General features: G+C 36.3%; 1 pseudogene; it reads right to left on the reverse strand.

The window, feature by feature from the left end:
• Positions 1 to 17468: 17468 nt before the first annotated feature.
• Positions 17469 to 21692, reverse strand: part of LOC145797995 (protein PSK SIMULATOR 2-like) — a 99425-nt pseudogene continuing 95201 nt past the window's right edge.

The following is a 21692-nucleotide window of genomic DNA, read 5'->3' on the forward strand; positions in this document are numbered from 1 at the left end:
TGCAAAAATGCAGGGGAAATTGTTTGAATGGTAAGTGATTTGGTGATGGAGTTTAGTCACGTGCGTGCTTGTGTTATCAGAGAATGATGGGCTTCTTCGTCGCCCTCAGTAACTCGGTAGAGTGTGCCCTTAGTAGGTTGTTATAAACTTGATTTTGATGGGGTAGTGTTCAGTGGCCATAAGGCGATCGAAGTTGTTTTTATTGTTCACGATCAGAGTTGGTCTTATTGTTCGTGATCTAATTTCAATTTGTGGTTTTTAATAGCTTTTTAGTCAATTTGATCTACACTAAGAGGCTAACTCCTTGATTTGTGTGAACTATATCATGCTTTGGATAGATTTGAACAAGATTATCGGCGGAAGCTTGAAGAATTACAGTCCTTAAATCTCCCTCATAAAGGTTAGAAATGGTTATTGTTTTTCTTTTTCTTCTAAAGTGGTCTTAGATCTAGATGAATATCAATTTTGGAGGTAAAATTGTCATATTATCTTCTTTTCACCCATATATATATATGGTTGCCTAATGAATCAAAGGCTGGATAATAATTGGTGAAAGCATTCATATAAATATATTCTAGGCAACCTACTAGCTACTACTTTTCTATTTTTGTTTAGCTTTCATGAAAATTTTGATTTGGTTCATGTTTGTAGTTGTCTATAAGCGGATATGATATGATATTATTTTAAGTTCTCATACTACGATTTTTTTCCTCACTGGCTCTACTGTTTCTCTACTATTCAACATTTTTATGAAACAGGGCCAGGTTTTTCTGTGGCTCTTCGGTCATGTTTTTATAAGAAACGACTCAACTGGTATTAGCAACCATGGTGGTTCGTTCGAAATTCTTTTGGTCTAATAGGGATGCATTATATGAACGAGAAGATCCTAAGAAAGAAATTTTTGCCATGTAGTTGTCATAATTGGTTATGGTGAAGAAAATTTTAGAAAATTTTTCGTAATTAAAAATTCTTGGGTTACGAAATGGGGGTGCAATGGATATTTAAGAATCGCGTGACATTAGAGAGGAGTTGGGCAGTTGTATTTGTTCGCCATGTATCCAATTACGAATGAAAAGTTGTTCGATTTTGAAAAACTCATGATGAGGTTTACCATTTATTACTACATATATTTATATAAAACTTTTCATTCTGATTTATATCTATGGTTGCCTAATAGATTAGCTACACAAAATTTTATAATCGTGAGAGGGTCATGATGCAACTCCCTCTTCCAAATGATCCTCTTGTCCTTACCCTTGCCCTTGCCCTTGTTATCCCAAGGTATGGTGTGGTAAGTTTTATTTGTGCGGCGCTTGTCTACCAATTGGCTATACCTTGTGTTTTACTTATCTATTCTAAATGTTCATGTGTGCGGATGGGTATGTCCTTATGTTCTTTTAATTGTTCACAATAGCTTATGGAACATAAAAGATCTTGTGGATTGAGAAACACTTCTTTTCTGGGCACCCAATGGAAAAGGAAAAAAACTAAAGAAGTTTAATACTGAGATGGTGGCATCCCGTATAAATGCTCAGACTCAGAGTAAGGATGTTCTTATTACCCATTCACTGAAATCAAGCTTGAGTGATGCAGATAAATGCTGGCACCACGAACTCTTTCATAATGATGGTCCAAGTGCCGGTGATCTTGTGTGATGTCATGATCTCAAAAGGGCTCTTATCCATAGAACTATTGACTGAACTGTTATAAGCAAATTCTGCACAAATAGTTGTAAATTCCAGTTGTCTAACTTACCACCCACAAGACATCGAAATAAAATCACTTGAGCAACAGTTTAATAACCTCAATTTGACCATCAGTTTGAAGGTTAAAGGTGGAGAAAAAATAAATGCAAAACTAAAGCACAAAAGCAAAATGTAACAGAAAATTAAACTATCAACTTGTATGCAATATCAAGTGTAATTAGTTAACGATCATCCCAATATTTGTAGTCTTAACTAAAAGAAATAACAAAGGAAAGAAATCCTGAATAAATAAGGTACACAAAATTGATTACCTAAATTAAATGTCCCAAAATAAGGAAAGAAATTAGTCCTGATTCATCTTGGCCTGCTTCATGTAAGTGCAATGAATCTCAGGCTTCCGCATGTGTAACCCATCACAATGGTTTTTCTTCTTCTTTGTGTCTAGTATAAATTAAAGTGGCGTGAAGAGTGGTATGCTATTTGGAGTTTATGCTTTCCTTTTGCATGGAAATCATAAACAATATCCTAACAATGAATCACTATCTAGAAAATGCACATTGTGTTTGTGTGCCATGTTCAAGCCTTGGAAATTTGATTTAGCTTTTACTCCCTATGTCCATTTACTCTTATCTTTTGGAAGGAATAGAGGATGGTATTAATTGGCAAAGGGTTGGATTGAAATATGTGATGTGTTTGGAGAATGTATAGATGATATTTGTTGGTAGGATAGCTGTGAGACTAGTATGGGTACCTCTCTAACCGCTGCCTGAATCACTTCAACTGCGTCTCCTAGAACTTTAAGTAATATGTTCAAACCAATCAACACCGAATTTTCCCTATTACACTGCTAACCATGCTTTCACACAGGTATCCAGCGCTGGAAACAGTTCAGAAATATGTGTGGCCCAGACTGTCCAAGCTAGATTAGCGAACACTGTAATTTAGAAACTCCCTAAAACCACTCATCTCTATGGATGGCATTTCACTTCCCTTTAAAAATTGAAGTAAACAGAATTATCATTATATTCTTCTGTACATTTAACTGATTTCCATATCATGAACTACAGGTATGAGCTACATTACTAGATGATTACATTTGGAAAGGTACGTTATCATGATCCTGCCCTTGCTAAATGTAGTTGACTAACCATAAGATAAGCACTTTTCCATGACAAATCATTCTTTATAATTTTACAAGTTTTCTGCACTAGGAGCAAACCAAATAGCAATGCATGTTCAACGAGAGGAAAGTGTAGACACTTTGCAAGCGCATTCGCAAGGTATGCATTGAAAGCTTTGATTGATTACTACTTTTAGGTGTCAACCAAAAGCTTTATCGTCACCTCCATCATGTTCAAGACCCAAGAACATGCAATTAGAAAGTTGTACACATATTCCATAAATAACAATCTGCAAATATCAAAGACACACACAAGAATATAATACAAGCAATACAATAGTCATTAGAAGGAGATGATGGTAGTCTAAGTCAACAAATACGGCAACTACTAGTGGAATTTCATAGTAACATTGACAAGCACTAGAGGCAGTGGCTTTAAATCCTATTAGCATGGGTAGAAAATTTGTTGATTAGTTTTTATATCAGGTAAAAATGAAGGGAAACTGAAACTATATTTTACTATACTAGATTAGAAAAATACCAACATGCTAATTGTTTGATAATGTAGCCATCGGAGAAAAGTGAATCTGTTCTCTAAAGAACTTCCTAGCTCACGCCCATGTCCAACAATTGAATACACATGCACCCACTCCGCTTGCACGGGGGTTAGATATGCATACAAATATATACACATATGTGACACTGATACTAAACTCATTTTTTGTAGTGCAAGGCTTGCCCTTCCATTTCTTGAAGAGAAGTATAGTTAGTTCAACGAATTCCCATTGCCACTGACAAAAGCCCTTCTGTGGCAATCAAGCTCATGCCACTACCTCCAACTGATAGCAGTGAACGTAAAGATATGCAATTAGTTGTGACCAAGTATGAACCTATTGCTGAGGAACCAACAACACCGGAACCAGAAACCACTTACATAACAAAAAGTGACATTGAGGACGCATTCTATGAGGATCCTGATGGCATTCCTACAATCAAGCTCAACATTGAATAGTTCACACAGAATCTACAGAACTCTATGCAAGAGTACATGGAACTATATGTAGAAGATATGTCCAAAGCTTTAGTTTCTTTAAATCCAGAAGTTGCATCCATCCCTACACCCAAATGGAAGAATGTGAGTCGACTACGGACGGAGCATCAAGTGTAAGTAAGAATCTTTGAATTAGATATTCACCGTGACACACATAGGAGTACATAAGAACTGGATCAAGTTAAATTTTATTTTCCTATTAGACCATAAATTAAACCCCCAACCAGAAAAAGAAAAAATTAGTTTGCTATCTTACCAAGCCAATGGATTAAGTTAGATTTTATTTTATGAGCATTGACAAACAAACCATTTAGACATTAATAAATGTTAAATAACACAACTTGCCAAGATACTTTTTGCTGCACAACTAACTCCTTCCATCATGTTGCACCTACAAACTTCCAGATTCACACCCTCTCCTAAAAGGGGTTAGTTACCTCCACTTTTGTTCTATAAGCATTTGTGAACAATTAAAAAAAATGTAAAAACATATGCATCCGCACACATGAACTTCATTTAGAGTATAAGTAGCACAAGGTATAGCCAAATGGTAGACCAGCACCACACAAATAAAATTTACTGCACCATACCTTGAGACAGGTAGAGACAAGGACAAGAGGATCATTTGGAAGAGGGAGTTGCATTCTGATTCTCTCACGATTATAAAAATTTGTGTAGCTAATCTATTAGGAAATAATAGATATAAATCAAAATTAAAAGTTTCATATAAATATATATAATAAAAAAAAAATGGTAAACCTCATCATGAGTGTGTTAAAATCAGACAAATATTCATTCATAACTAGATACATTGTGGACAAATACAACTATCCAACTCCTCTCTCATTCCCGATGTCAAGCGCGATTCTTAAATATCTATTGTACTCCCATTTTGTACCTACGAATTCCAAATTACGAAAAATTTTTTGAACTTTTTTTTGCTGTAACCAATTATGATAGCTACATGGCAAATAGTTTCGTCATTTGGTTGTTCTCCTTTATATAATACATCGTTATTAGACCAGAGGAATTTCGAACCAACCATCATGGTTCCTAATACCGGTTGAGTCGCTACTGTCAACCTAAGATATTCCTCATTACATTAAGGTATTTTGATGAACCCATCAATGGTTTTATTTTTTATCGTATTATTTCTATTTCTCAACATTACACCATATATCATTGTGAACTTCTAACAGTATTCAATCAAACCTCCCCTTCCATCAGCTTTGCATTTGGATGAGAATTTATTAAGTCATGCCAATTTACCATAGATTCAACTCCTACAACAATCCTACCCATAGTTTCAATGGTGGTTGTCGTACTTAAAACATAGCAAATGTGAATACCATTATGATTTTTTACTTCGGTCATCAATGGAAACCAACTATGGTTTGCAGGAATAACCCACTTACCACTGTCAACTTTTAAATGTATGGAATTTTGTATAAAAAAATAAAATAATAATTCAGTAAAAAAAATAAATAAACTATAAGTCTTATGTATTAAAAACAAAATCAACAGAAAAAAATGTGTACTCCTTGATTCAATCTGTTGACCCGCTACAAATTTATCGCTAAATTTATAAAATGTAGGTAGCATACTTCTTAGCCTTCTATTATCATTTTCATTGAATTTCTTATCACACTCAACAAATGCCTTATGCATCATTTCAGAAAAGTAGTGTTTCACACTATTGACATGTTTTAAATAAACAAGAAGAAATTATTGATGAAACAAAGCACTATTCTTATTTCAAAGGTTGAGATGAAGGGAGGAAAAGAAAAACAAAAATAAAAATTTAACCCATCTGCCAACAAAAAAAATTAAGGTCAAAACTTTCTCTACATCAACAAACTCACTACAGACATTGATTGGGGAAAGAGAGGGAAGCAGCAAAAACTTTTTGGATATAAAGGAATAGGGTCTTAGCTCATTCAAAGATTTACTTTTGCCGTTTCCCTCCTTTTCCCCAATCAACGACTGTAGCGAGGGTTTTGGAGATGTAGAGAGGGTTTTGTCCTTAATTTTTTTTGTCGACAGATGTGTCGGGTTTTGATTTTTGTTTTGCTTTTCCTCCCTTCACCTCAACATTTGGAACTAGAACAGTACTCTCTTTCATCAGTAATTTCTTCTTGTTTGTTTAAAACATGTTAACAATGTGGAACACTATTATTTCTGAAGTAATGCGAAAGGCGTTTGTTGAGTGCGATAAGAAGTTCAATCAAAATGATAATAAACGGCTAAAAAGTTTGTTACCTACATTTTACAAATTTAGCATGGATTTGTAGTTGGACAATGGATTGAATCAGCGGGTGGTGCAAGTTTTTTTCTGTTGATTTTGTTTTTAATAGACACAACTTATAGTTTATTTATTTGTTACTTAATTATTATTATTTTTTTATACAGAATTCCATACATCTAAAAGACGATGGTAAGTGGGTTATTTTTGCAAACCATAATTGGTTTTCATGGATGTCAAAAGTCAAAAATCAAAATGATATTCACATTTGCTATGGTTTAAATACGGCAACCACTATTGAAACTACGGGTATGATTGTTGCAGAAATTGAATCTGTGGTAAATTGGCAAGAGTTGATAAATTGTCATCCAAATGCAAAAACGAATGAGAGGGGAGGTTTGTTTAACTATTGTTATAAGTTCGCAATGATATATGGTGTAATGTTAAGAAATGGTAATAATACAATAAAAAAATAGACTATTGATTGGTTCATCAAAATACACCAATGTAATGAGGAATATCTTAGGTTGGCAGTGACGACTTAACCGGTATTAGCAACCATGATGGTTGGTTCGAAATTCTTCCGGTCTAATAGGAATGTATTATATGAAGGAGAAGATCCTAACGAAGAAACTGTATGCCATGTAGTTGTCATAACTGGTTACGGCAAAAAAAAAAAAAAAAATTAGAAAATTTTTCGTAATTTGGAATTCGTAAGATACAATGGATATTTAAGAAATGCGCATGACATGAGAGAGTTTGACAGTTGTATTTGTTCGCCATGTATCCAGTTATGAATGAATAGTTGTTCGATTTTAATACACTCATGATGAGGTTTACCATTTATTATTAAATATATTTATATGAAACTTTTATTTTGATTTATATCTATGGTTGCCTAATAGATTAGCTACACAAATTTTTATAATCGTGAGAGGAGCAACTCCCTCTTCCAAATGATCATCTTGTCCCTACCCTGCCCTTGTTATCCCAAGGTATGGTGTGGTAAGTTTTATTTGTGTGACGGTGGTCTACCATTTGGCTATACCTTGTGTTACTTATATATTATAAATGAACTTCACGTGTGCGGATGGGTATGTCCTTGTGTTCTTTTAGTTGTTCACAAAAGCTTATGGAACATAAAAGATCTTTTAGGATTGAGAAATACTTTTTTTGTGGGCACCCATTGTAAAAAAACTAAAAAAATTTAATACTGAGAAGGTGACATCCCTTACAAATGCTCAGATTCAGAGTAAGGATGTTCTTATTACCCATTCGCTGAAATCAAGTATGAGTGATGTGGACAAATGCTGCCACCATGAACTCTTTCATAATGAGGGTCCAAGTGCTAGTGATCTGGTATGATGTCATGATCTCAAAAGGGCTCTTATCCGTAAAACTATTGACTGAATTGTTATAAGCAAATTCTGCACAAATAGTAGTAAATTCCAATTATCTAACTTACCACCCACGAGACATCGAAATAAAATCACCTAAGCTACAGTTTAATAACCTCAATTTGACCATTGGTTTGTGGGTGAAAGGTGGAGGAAAAATAAATGCAAACTAAAGCACAAAAGCAAATTGTAACAGAAAATTAAACTATCAATTTGTATTCAATATCAAGAGTGGAATTAGTTAACCATCATCCCAATATTTATAGTCTTAAGAAATAACAAAGGAAAGAAATCCCGAATAAATAAAATACACAAAATTGATTCCCTAAATTAAATGTCCCAAAATAAGTCAAGCTTAAAGAAATTAGTCCTGATTCGTCTTGGCCTGCTTCATGTAAGTGCAATGAATCTCGGGCTTCTGCATGTGTTCCCCGTCACACCGATTTTTCTTCTCATTTGTCTCTAGTGTAAATTAAAGTGGCGTGATGAGCGGTATTGTCACGACCCCAAACTGCCCCTAGTAGTTTGGTGCCGTGATGGCCAGTAATCCGAGATTACCGAAGGCCAACTTACAAAATTCACACACAATCAAAGTATAAATATATATAGGGCTCACAAGTGCGGAAGCAATAATCTAAAATACAAGTGGTCCACAAGAGCAGTGCATAAGTCAAATGGAATGGCATACATCCTTACATAGCTTTACAACTTGAATACAAATAGAAATGAAGTACAAAAATACATTTTACATCTTGATCAAAAGGCTTCTCCAGCCGACATATGTAAATTACAAGCATTATCAGCCGAGAAGCATAATTTTCAAGACTGCCGACATGAATACAAGTTAAGCCGACATAGAAAAAACCCAAAACAAGCTTGCGAGTCACACCTAGGCGTCACCGCCTTCCTGCTCATCACCTACATATATATATAGAGAGGGTGAGCTTGGATACTCAGTGAATGGTACAAGTAATAAAGGGTTTGAATGTATGACATCCGAGATCTTTAACAAAACAATACATAATCATAGTTTATGACAAACGTGGGATAAATCGAGTTCATCTAACAAATCTGTCGAGCCTCATCAATCAAAGTCTTTCAAGTTTCATGGGTGACATTAACAAAGATTGTGCTACAAATGCTTATAGTCCCCTAGCACGTACGGACTTCCAAGAATTGTGCTACAAATGCTTATAGTCCCCTAGCACGTACGGACTTTCAAGATTGTGCTACAAATGCTTATAGTCTCCTAGCACGTACGGACTTCCAAGAATTGTGCTACAAATGCTTATAGTTCCCTAGCATGTACGGACTTTCAAGATTGTCAAGATCAAAGCTAATACTTGATACACAAATAGGGATAGTCATTCATGCTTAGCAAATACTTTTCAAAACAAAGCAAAACTTTATCAAAACTTTATAACGTAACTTTATCAAAAATACCACTCACCTAGTTCTTCAACGTCGGGGTCAAGCGAGAGTCCAAGTCCTACAAACACATGGCAAGGTCTATTGAATGCACTTTCAAACAAGCTTTACATGGATGCAAATGTTCTCGGCATTCCTTCAAAACTAAGTCGAACCAAGACAAAACACTGTTTCTCCTCTCGGGAAAAACATGTTGGGTACCAACCAGGCTATTGCCGAGGTCCCACACCTTTTTGCCGAGATGTGGTCCCGGTGGCCACGCTCAAGGAAATGAAGTCGGGAAACTCTGGGTTTCCCTCTGCTGAAGAACATGAAACACATGAATGTTCAATCTTAACTTGTCACCACGAAATCTAGAACTTCATGCTATGAATTTAAAAAAACATGGACCTGGGTACCCATACTCGAAGATCCTATGAAAACAAACACAAAAGCATGAATCTTAATGCAAACTTTCGGATCAAACAAGGTTTTTATTCAAGAACACATGAATACTACTTTCTCTTTGTAAAACCAAACTTTCAATCAATGCATGGCTTGCAAATCAGGTTCGATCATGCAATGCAGCTAGATGATTAACAAGAACTACAAGAGTAGGTCAAGAATCTAACCTTAATACACGAATCTAACGATTAGATCTCTAAGAATCAAGCTCCAAGATCCGCTTCTTCACTCTAAAACTCCTTCTAGAGCTTCTCTCTCTCAAGGCAAAGATATGATACAAAATGATAGGTTCTACTTACTGCCGGCTGATTTAACATTCAGCTCGGACACGTGGCAACGGCTGGTTGGTTCTCCCCGAAAAGGTGGCTGACAGACCAGACAAAGTATGGCGAAAGGGTGTTTAACAAGTAAAGCGGTATGGCATTCTGACAAGGTACTGACATCGGGTGAAAACATCGGCTCCGGTAGGTGAGGTATCTATGATCCCGGCTAGGATGGACAACACTTGGCCTAGCTGTGCCACACCTCGGTCTAGGTCGCACCAATCCGGAACAAGATCACTTGGGTTCAAAGATAACATCTCGATCTAGATGATACACCTCTCGGCCTTGATGATACACCTTGGCCTAGAAAATGACATCTCGGCCAATATGCCAGGACGAAGGTAGGGGTCAACCAAAGTAGTTTCAAGGTGGTTCTGGCTTTAAGGTGACCTCGGCCAGGCTCACCAGAAAAGAACAAGACTCAACAAGTAAATTTCACATAAGTACAAATCAAGACAAAAATCTCATTCTAGTTAAGACAAGTCAAGAAAATTCACTACCGCAACTTAGCAAAACAAGATTATACAAATGCTCATGCCCGAGGCTAAGGTGAGAAATGAGGGTCACTACAGGTATGCTATTTGGAGTTTACTCTTTCCTTTTGTATGGAAATCATAAACAATATCCTAACTATGAATCACTATCTAGAAAATGCACATTGTGTATGTGTGCCGTGTTCAAGCCTTGGAAATTTGATTTAGCGTTTACTCCCTATGTCCATCTACTCTCATCTTTTGGAAGGAATAGAGGATGGTATTAATTGGCAAAGGGTTGGATTGAAATATGTGATGAGTTTGGAGAATGTATAGATGATATTTGTTGGGTCATATGGGAAGATAATCAATTGGAAGTATGATAATATCCATGGTGAATCCTTCTCTCTTGCCATTGATTGTCCAAGGGGTCGACTCCAATTCGAAGTTCTTAGTTGCTTTGACTGGATGAATTTTAGCGATGGAATGATAATGTCATAATTCTTCAGTTGATTATATCATTAAATGACTTCCACCACGTGAAGGTGACACTCTACACATCTTCCAAAATATAGTGCACTATTGTTCCAAAATGGTGAATTTTGATATCGAAAGTTAAGAGGAAGATTTTCACCAGATTGGTGGGTCAGGCAAAGCCCATCAAGGCCTAGCCCTATCAACCTAGCAGTATCAGGATATTTCACACTTGGATTATAGCACAAGTGTTGGGCCGGGCAAAGCCCAACAAGGTTGAGCATTTAGAACCTAGCAAAGTGATATAGCCAAACTTGGGGCGGGCAAAAGCATCCCAAGGTTTGTTGAGTGTGATAAGAAGTACTATTAAGCTAGAATAGGCTTCTTGCCTACATGTTATAAATTTAGTGATGGAATTGCGCCTCGTCACCTAATTGAATCTACGAGTGATGTAAGTTAGTAGAAGATCATATGAAATTCATGTTTGCTATGTTTTAAGTACAACAAACAAGTACTATGAGCTATGATTTTTATTTTTTATTTTCGATCGGTGAAGTTTTAATGATTAGTTGTTGGATTCCTTGTAAGCACTTGGGTGGTGTTTGTTTGGAGGGATTCAACCATGGGATAGGATTCCAAATCCAGTGGATGGAATAGTCCGTTGTTTGATTCAAAATTTTTACACCAGACTATTAATTCCAAATCTATTGGGTTGCTCTATCCCGCGAAAGGGGGGGGGGGGGGGCAAAAATCATAGGATAACTTATCCCATGGAATTAGATAGTGAATTACATTTGTGACCCTCTACTATTTAGTATCATTTTCCTCATCTTTTCCCCATTTGTTCTTTCACAGCAATAGAGAACACATTCATTCTTTCACAGCAGTAGAACCCTAGGGCCATTTTTGGCTGAACCTTTGCATCAAGTTTAGATCTCTGATCTTCATTCAGGTTTGAAACTTAATTCTGCATCTTTGATTTTGTTTGCTATTTTTTTTTTTATTTCGATTTTGATTGTTCAATATGAGGGTTTCAGAGTTTTTTTTTTTTATGATATTGTTTGTCTTTCCCTTTGATAATTTTTTCATTTTGATATGAGGGATTATTTTTGCTTGTTCTATTTTTTTTTTTTCATTCGTTTATTATTATTATTATTATTATTATTTATTATATATATATATATATATTTACTTCGATGTTCTGTGGCCATTGCGTCTTGGTTTAGCGTTTTTTTTATTTATTTATTTTTTATGTACCTTGGATTCATGGAACATGGAAGGAAAGAACTATTATATTATTTAAGATTCTTACAGCCCTTTTTTTGCTCTGTTTTTTGTTTAAAGAAAGAAAAATCTATGCTCTTTTTTTTTTTTTGTGTGTGTACAGAATGAAAAATCTTACTAGCCTCATCTTTACATGTATCCTGCTACTTGACCAAGTATTAGTTATCCAATAGCTCTCCATAACCTTTCAATTTTCTATGGGATGCATTTTTAATGTTGCTTGGTGCTGATTTATGGAATGATAATAGGGAGTAGCACATATGAGTTTCTGGTCTGTTGATTTTTGTTTTAAACTGATGTTTTAGTTAGTATGAGTTCTTGAAGGACTAATATGGATATATATATATATATATATATCTGTGTTGTATATACTCAGATTGAACATCAAATAGAGCAATTGGATTCATGTGTTTGAATTTCTGCTTATTAGTAGGATTACTTTTATAACAACATCAATTTATTGCTCTTTTTTTAAAAAAAAAAAATCATATTAACCTGATATGTAATCACATACTTTTACTTTGTTTAAAAAAAAGGATAGAAATTGAAAGTCATAATTCTATTGTTAATGATTTTTTTAATTTTTGTGGATTGTAACATTCGTTGAGTGTAATTAGTTGTTTACTATAATCGTTTATGATTTGATGTTATGTTTTCTCCCTTCTTTAATTTATTTTAATTCTAAATGGTTTCTTGTATATAGAGATGGATCAGAATATCAATGATTTTGATTATGAGAATAACGACGAGCTTGAATTATACGTAGTATTGCAAGCTGTAATGCAACAACTATATGCCTTATGCGCCATAACTTTTTGTTGTCATTGAGGTTGTCTTGAAGAGGTGGTATTTATCTAAGTATCCCCATAACCTTATTAGAGGGTCTAATCGATTGCAAAAACAAATGGAGAAACTGTTGGTCGATATTTCAATGATGTCTTAAAGGCTGCGTTGCGCCTACAAGCCAACTTACTCGTCACACCAGATCTTATAACTAAAGCAAGCATCGATCCAAGGTGGCATTGCTTCTAGGTAATGGATTTTGTAAAAATTTGGTAATATTGCATTACTTTTTTATTTTATTTTATTTCTTTTATTAAATGTTCAAAAAAAAAAAAAATCATAACTACTATAATGTCTCTCGAATTGGTTTGTTTAGAATTGTCTTGGAGCACTTGATGGCACCTATATTAAAGTTCATGTACCTGTGGTTCATCAAGCAATGTATAGGACAAGAAAATGAGAAATTGCTACTAATGTTTTGGGAGTTTGCTGCCAAAACATGAATTTCATGTGTTGCTGGGGTGGGAAGGGTCAATGGCGGACTCTAGGGTTTTGAGAGATGCAATCAATCGAAGATAGGGAATGCTTTTTGGGCATCATTTGATGAGTATGGTAGGGAATGTTTTTTGTTAAGTCTATTATAAACTTGTTGGTAGACTTAATTATTGTTTCTTTTGTGTACAAGCACCCATATTTTGTTAACTATAATTGGGATGCTCTTTATATATTTGGTTATGTAATGAATATTAATGTAACACATTGAATGCTAACTGTTATCCAACCTTTTTATATATATGGTTATGTACTGAATATTAATGTGATGTGTTCAATGATAACTTTTATCTTACCGTTTTATTTTCATTAGGACATTTGGGTATCATATTGTTTGTATTATGTTGATATATTTCTCAAAAAAAATAAAAATAAATAAATAAAATAAACAATAAAAAGGGTTAACTAATTGTATATCTGGGATGATGTTCCTACATTTGTGTAGGTGTTCCAAATTCAGTGTCGGGTTTGCTTTGAAGCCAAAAAAATTCATATTTGATGCTTTCATGGTATTAATTATACTTAGTAAAATAAACAAAATTTTAAATTCTCAACTACAAATTAAAAAAAAAAAATTCTGTAATTTTTACTAATATTTTATTTATTTATATTTTTGAAAGTTTTAGTAAAAAAAATTAATAAAACTTATAGCTCAGATTTAATATTCTTATTATTTAGTAAAACAATTCAAAAGGGCAAAATAGTCTTTTGAGTATTTATCCTTCTCTATAATATTCTAAATAAACATAAGATTCACTAGAATAGTCTAATCCAAACATCTAATCTCATAACTAAATAAACATAAGATACAAGACGTGAGCAGTCATACTCTGAGTCTCAGACATGCACACTTATGAGCAAGTGAAACCTACTTTTTGAGAAATCAATTAAACATAAGTATTGAAATTTCCAAATCAGATATTTGACTCAATCAATGGATTTTGTTGATGGTAATGGTATAAATTTCACCACTTTGGGATGTTAGTTGCATGGGATGGACTTTTCTCAACCGTTGGATCATAACAGAGCTCATGGATGACAGAGCTAAAGGAAGGAGAAGGAGAATGATTAAGACCAAAGAGAAGAAGGCACTGCTGCAACCATCAAACCACAGTGGTGATGATGTAATAAGTCATTTTTATTTTAATTTTTTTTTGTCTTTATTGACTATTTTAGCCAAACTTTGGATCCCAAATGGGGCATGATTTGATAACATTAGCATAGCTTTATTGTATTAGAGATTAGAAATGCTATGTACCAAACCAAAAGTTTAGTAAAATATTCACAATATTTAGTGTAGATCTGAATTTAGTAGATCATGGTTATAGTATTTTATGTATGTAATATTATTATTATTGTATCATTTAATTTTAATACTTAGAACGTAAATTACAGGAGCTTTATTGTCTGACTTTCCACTCACGTTATTTCAATGGTAAATTACACTGACCTCCTGTGAAAAGTTTGGAGATAATATAGTGAACTTCATAATTTTAATATAATTAAATTAGGCTGCCTTACACTTAATTCTTTTTTATTAATAATTGTCAAATACTAATAATAAATATTAGAAAATTTTAACACACCAACATGAACTGAAAATTGGGGAAAAAATATCAACAGACATATATATATTCACACCCAACATGAACTGAAAAAAAATCTACTGATCAACACAGCAACATGAATTGAAAAAATATGAAACAATGATTCTTACATCAAAAATAAAACTAACAGACAAATAAATACATTCACACCCACACATTTCTAGCACGTTTGGTTTGTAATAATGATTCTTTAAAATATTGTCATATTGAAATGCTTAATCAGTGAAGGTGAAGTTTTTGAGTGGATGACAGTAAACTGAAAAAATGGGGAAAAATCAACAATGCACAATCACTCACTGCAACCCCTTTCAATATATAATAACTAAAAATCATTTTGATGAACACAACAACATGAACTGAAAAAATATCAAATAATGATTCTTGAGAAGGGAAGAGAAAAACAGAGCAGAGTAGAGAAGAGAAAAGAAGAGAACAATACATTCGATCGCCACTGCCGCCACTCGCTACCGATCATAAGCCCTAATTACTGAAAAAAATTAAAAAAAAAAAACACAGAACACACTCACAGAACAACGGTTGAGAAGAGAATATCCAGAGAAGAGAAGAGAAGAATACCTTCGAATTGATGCTTCGATCGCTGCGTGCCGCCACTGTCACCGATAGTCGATCGTCGCTCGCCGCCACTCTCGCCAATCGCCGCTTGTCGCTCGCCTCCATTCAAGTGAGTGAGAGAGACAAACTGTTGTCTAGAGCTACAAAACGTTAAATGGAAAAAAGGGAGGGGAAAGGGAAAAATTCTCTCGTGTGTGTTGCACACTGATGCTAGAAGTTTGTTAGAAAAAATTCTCAACTAACTCGAAAAAATAAATTTGGGGGAATAATATATATACACTTGAAAAAATAAAAGAAGATTTCCCGAATTAAAAAGTGAAAAGATTGGGGGAGGGAATAATATATACACTTCAAAAGATAAAAAAGATTTTCCAAATTAAAAAGTAAAAAGATTTCAAGGTCTCCATTTTTATTTTATATTTGTCCTTAAAAAATAGAGAAGTATATTTTAAAAAATAAATCATTTTTTTAAAACACAAATGCGAGATAAAATAAATATGTTATAATTATTGAATCAATTTAATTTTTTTTTTATAAATAATATACTTAAACAATCTTAAAAAATGATCGGACAACACCTCTCTAAGTCAAAATGAGGGGGGAAGAGAAGCATACTCCAAGCTTATATTACATTCAATTTCAAGGGTTATATACTAGAAGAACCAACTCTTCCCAACTTCTAAAACAAAACGAGCATTCATCAATTTCTTACAATTAGGGATGTAAACGGTTTGGTTTGGTCATTATTAAGAGTATATTAAACACTGCACTAATTTTTTTAGTTTTTATGATTAAAAAACTAATACAGACCGTATGCTACGGTTCAATTTTGTTGGTTTGATGTAAAAAATAAATTATGAAATTTTAATTTTTTTTATAGTAGATTATAGAATTTTACATTAAAAACAAATGAAGAAAATATATGAAAATTGCTCTATAAATTTTATTTTCTCTAATTTTTATCACAAAAATGTATTATATTAGTTACTTCTCATATAATGTTCAAGAAATTAAAAAAAAAAAGATTTCAAGGTCTTCTAATGTATATCATCTATAAAAAATTAAAAAAAAAATTAAGATGGTTCCATAATCGTAACATCTTCATTTTATCATATTTGTCCCTAAAAAATGGACAAATATATTTTTAAAAATAAATCAATTATTTTTTAAGGACATATGCGAGATAAAACAAATAATTATAGAATCAATTTAATTTTTTTATAAATAACATATTCGAATAATCCTAAAAAATACTCATACATCACCTCTCTAGTCGTCTTCCCGACTTATAAAACAAAATGTGTATTGGTTTGGTCGGTGTTAATAGTATATTTAGCACCGCACCGCACCGATCTTTCAATTTTAATGATTAAGAAACCGATACAAACTGTATGCTACATTTCAATTTTGTCAATTTGATGTAGAAGATAAATTTATATGAATTTTTAAAAAAATTTATAGTAGATTATTGAATTTTACATTAAAAATAAATGAAGAAAATATATAAAAATGGCCCTACAAATGTTTCTCTCTAATTTTTATCACAAAAGTGTATTATATTAGTTACTTCTCATATGATGTTCAAGAAATTATAATATAAAAATATTTTAATATAAAATTCGATCAGTTTGATTTGCAACGGTACAAAAGGTTTCAACAACGGTACCAAAGGTTTCAAAATCAAAACAGACCGTATGCTATAAAAAACAGACCAAAAACTAAAATTTTGATCGATTTCGATCAATCAGCTCAGTTTTATTGATTTTTGTTACATCCCTACTTGCAACAATAGGCCACTGGCTATTTGACCGTGAGGGTCTAACACATTTTTTTTTCTTTTTTCCTTTTCCTAGGTGCACAATTATGAGTCCAACAAAATCTTAATTATTATCTATATATCAATCTAAGACCATATGTAAAAGGTATATACAACAATGAGAGAATAAACAAATGTAAATATTTAATAAACAAATGAAGAAAAAATGCTAGTAATGAAATTTAATGAATGCTTTCAAAATATTGTATGTAATCCATCCATTCCATCCAAAACACAAGATTTTGGAAGCTCTGATTGCCAGCTCGGCGAATTCTCTATACTCCTGCTCAGTGCCCAAACTTTGCTCCCTCACTTGTTGGCCAAACCAAATTCCTGACTTTTGCTTATTCCAAGACCCAACTTTTTCCGATTCATCACTTTTTCCAATAAATTTTTATTTTCTAGTGACAATTGGGCATTGTGGGCCTTCGAAGAATCGATCGGGATGGGAGTCGCTGCATCATCACTGGCTACAGATTCAATCCTTGGCGGTGTTGGAGATTGTACTGGCAAAGCTCTGCAGATTCCATTATCACTACATCTCACAACACTGATTAGACGGTGAAGCCATGTTGCCATTTCGAGGACATAGTGGTCTGTCTTGTGCATATCTGCGTGATGAAGTGTCTGGAGGTGAATCACATTATTATGGGTGTCCCCCTTCTTGCCGAACTCATTACTACAAGAAAAGAACGCATGCGGCTAAATGTCAGTGTTGACGAAAATGAAAATATGAGCACTAAGAGAAAGGCGAATAACTAACCAGGTGTTCGCCCACTCTCTAACCCACCCAAAACCTTGATGAGCCCTATCAGCCAAATAAAAAGGAAAAAAGATGTAAATACATTTATGACCATATTATGGCAGCTGAGAGGGTAATTTTTGGGAAAAGTTGGGCCGAGCTGCGAGTTGGGCTTTGTGGCCCAAAGTGCGAGGGACTAAGTAAAAAGGCCGTAATGATTACTCCGGCCCAGGAGAGGCAAGGTTACTCCGGCCCAGGGGAGGTAAAGTTACTTCGGCTCAAGAATTATAAAGATACTTCGGTCCAGGAACGACTTAGAGTTATGTCGGTCTTGGAGTCATACCGGCCGAAAGTCATTGGTTCGGTCTAAGACCGTACCATTGGTTGTACATGAGAAAACCGAGATAAGGATAGAGTTAAAGGTGGAACCGAACTAAGAATAATTCGGTTTACTCAGTGGCTCTGCATAGCCAAGCTTATTTTGGTCATATGGAAGTTCGGCCATGATGAAAACCATCCCACTTGGTTTAAGCAGTGGGGGGGGGTGTAAAAGGATAAGCATTATCCTTTAGGAGTATGAATCCTAGGAGGACTCTGCATGGAGGAATAAAAGTCCTACTAGGATTGTGCCACACGAAACTTATAAAAAGCTCACAAACATCACCTTGGAGGAGGTAACAGCACACAACTTACAATTTTGCCTCTTGAATACATTGAGCTTTGTCAATTTGTCAAGTTTTCTGACTTAGGCATCGGAGAGGTTTCCGGCACACACCCGCCGGCTAGCTCACGTTTGTGTTTGCAGGTGACAAAGCAACGTCGTACGGAGGAGCGAGGACATAGTCAACAGGATTATACGAGGAGAATTATTTCTTCCCCGTACAATTGGCGCCGTCTGTGGGAAGGACTGAGAACAAAACCTTTTGACTAAGCTTCTCATTTTCTCAATCAATGGCACATATTGAGGAACTACCGCAGTCCGCCGTCGACGGACTAACTCCAGAAGGGGGCGCAAGGCGTGAAGGATTACCTTCTGTCCCTCCCATGGCGGACTTGGAGCCCCAAAGACATACCTCCAGGAGGGATGCTAGGGGGAGACGGACTCACAGCCCCCATCGCTCTCATTCACAAAGTCCAAACAGGCAAAGACGGAGGATTGACCCTCAAGTTCTGGAAGACCGCGTAAAAGAACAAGATGAATTAATAAGAAAGATGGCGGCGGACATGGAGGCCTTGAAACGACAGATGAAGAAAAAAGAAGTGGCGACAGGAGAGGGGCGCAAAAACAAGACGCCCCCTCGCCACTCAGAAAATCGTAGTAGGAATACTACACCCTCGCAAGGAGAGAGCAGAAGCCTTAGAACAGGCGACACTCAATCCTTTTCTTCCAGAACTCGTCACTCCGGGTCTAAGAGGATGAGATCTGAGAGATCATACACTGAAGGGAGCACGTATTGGCCCTCGCACTCGCACCAAACCAGATCTAGACAGACAGAATTACCCAGATCATCCAACTTACGAACCGTGCTCGAAGAGAAAGCACGATGCAAGGAGGATGCCAGGGCAAGGGATCCACACAGAGTTTCTGCCTTACAGCGGTTGGCTCCTCGGACGCATGGAAGCGTCGAGGTTGGAATGCCAATACCGCGCCCAGCCTACGAACCAACGGACAAAGCATTGGCAAGACTACAAACTTCGCCGTTTGTTCCAGCAATCGAGAACGCTCCCCTACCATCAGGCTTCCTTCAGCCGAAATTCACTACATATGAAGGGAAGACGGACCCGTATTCACACTTGAGCCACTTGAGCCAAGTCATGGCTGTGTACAGGCGAAACGAGGCTTTAATGTGCATACTCTTCCCATCAAGCCTTGGCGACCTAGGCTTGACTTGGTTCGAAAAGCTCCCAGAGGGCAGCATAGCCTCCTAGGCCCAATTGGCAGAAGCGTTCGTAACAAGGTTCCGAACAAACACTAAAACGCCGGTGGAAATAGACCAGTTACTCTCCATCGACATGGGTGAAAAAGAGACCCTCAGATCCTACAACAGTCGCTACTGGGAGACATTCAACCAGATTGGAGACTGCCCCACCAATCTTGCCATTGCACAGTATAAAAGAGGCCTTCCAGCCGGGAACAGACTAAGGGACTCGATCACCATGACGCCACCCCTCACCATGGAAGCCCTGATGGAAAGAGTGCATCAGCACATCAAGGTAGAAGAGGATGGCGCACGTGCCAAAGCAAAATCTAGTGCGACCGCAGTACCAGAAAAGAAAACCTCAGCGAAGGTCAACACGGTAGACCGAAGTAATAGGAACGGACATGGAAAACGAGATAATGGAGAGGACCCAGACAAAAGATGGTTGAGAATCCGCACCGCCATAACCACGGTGTTCAAAAAACCAATATATCGGATCCTGAGCGAAATAAGAGATGAGCCTTTTGTCAAGTGGCCAGCCAAGCTAGGAGAAGCTCAGAAAGACTACGATGACAGATCACGGTGCACCTTCCACAAAGAAAAGGGGCACCGAACTGAGAATTGCACGCCGTTAAGACAGCACTTGGAAGAGTTGGTGGCAGCAGGCCACTTGGACAAATATATTGAAGGAGGGACGCAACCAGCCCCCCAAGATCATAATAACCATCCCAATGGAATGCCAATCGACGCACCGCCTCAAGGTATTATCAATGTCATACATGGAGTTTTTGAACCTGAGCGCGTATGCGAGCTCAGAGGATCAATCAAAAAGGCTGAGCACTTTAGAGAAGTGCTAGGTGCCCAACCTGCCACCAAGAAAGGGAAGACAGAGGCAACAAACGTCATGTCTTTTTCGAATAAAGACTTGGATTGAATATACTGTCCTCACAATGATGCTCTGGTCGTCACTCTCCGAGTCAAGGATTTTGACGTCAAGCGGATTCTGATTGACCAGGGTAATTCATGTGAGATCATATACTACGACACATTCAAGCAACTGAAGCTACAAGACAAAGACTTGGCGCCTGCAGTTTCTCCCCTAATTGGATTTAACTCCATGCCAGAGTGGCCCGTCGGCAAAATAATCCTTCCAGTCAGAGCAGGAAGCGTAACAAAACAAGTGGAGTTCTGGGTACTGAAAGTCCCCTCCACTTACAACATCATCCTGGGCAGAACATGGCTGCATGCCATGAGATCGGTGGCGTCATGTTACCACCAAGTAATGAGGTTCCCCAACGACACCGGTATAATTGAAGAAGTCTATGGAGATCAGATCATGTCAAAGCAATGTTTCGCCACGGTGAATGGCAGCCGCGCTGCCAAAGGATATGTTCATTCGGTGGAAGAACCAGAAAGTAATGAACTATTCGCGGACGTCGGTAAAGAGGCTGATCAGAAAGCGGTGGAGGACTTGGTGGAGGTTAAAATAGATGAAAAGAACCCGGATAAGTTCTTCTTGCTTGGCTCATCGTTGTCCAGCACTGAGAGATTAGAGGTCTTGGAATTCTTGACCTCTAACATCGAAGTGTTTGCCTGGACGCCCTACGACATGCCAGGCATTGATCCAAACTTCATCAGTCACCAACTCAATGTCCACCCATCCGCCAGACCAGTCATTCAGCGCACACGCAGATCGGCACTCCACCACACCGAAATAGTGGCAGAAGAAGTAGGCAACCTGCTGGAGGCAGGAGCAAT

This window comes from Camellia sinensis, chromosome 8, assembly GCF_055761805.1.
Source record: "Camellia sinensis isolate YWXY chromosome 8, ASM5576180v1, whole genome shotgun sequence".
In the NCBI taxonomy this organism is placed as follows: domain Eukaryota; kingdom Viridiplantae; phylum Streptophyta; class Magnoliopsida; order Ericales; family Theaceae; genus Camellia; species Camellia sinensis.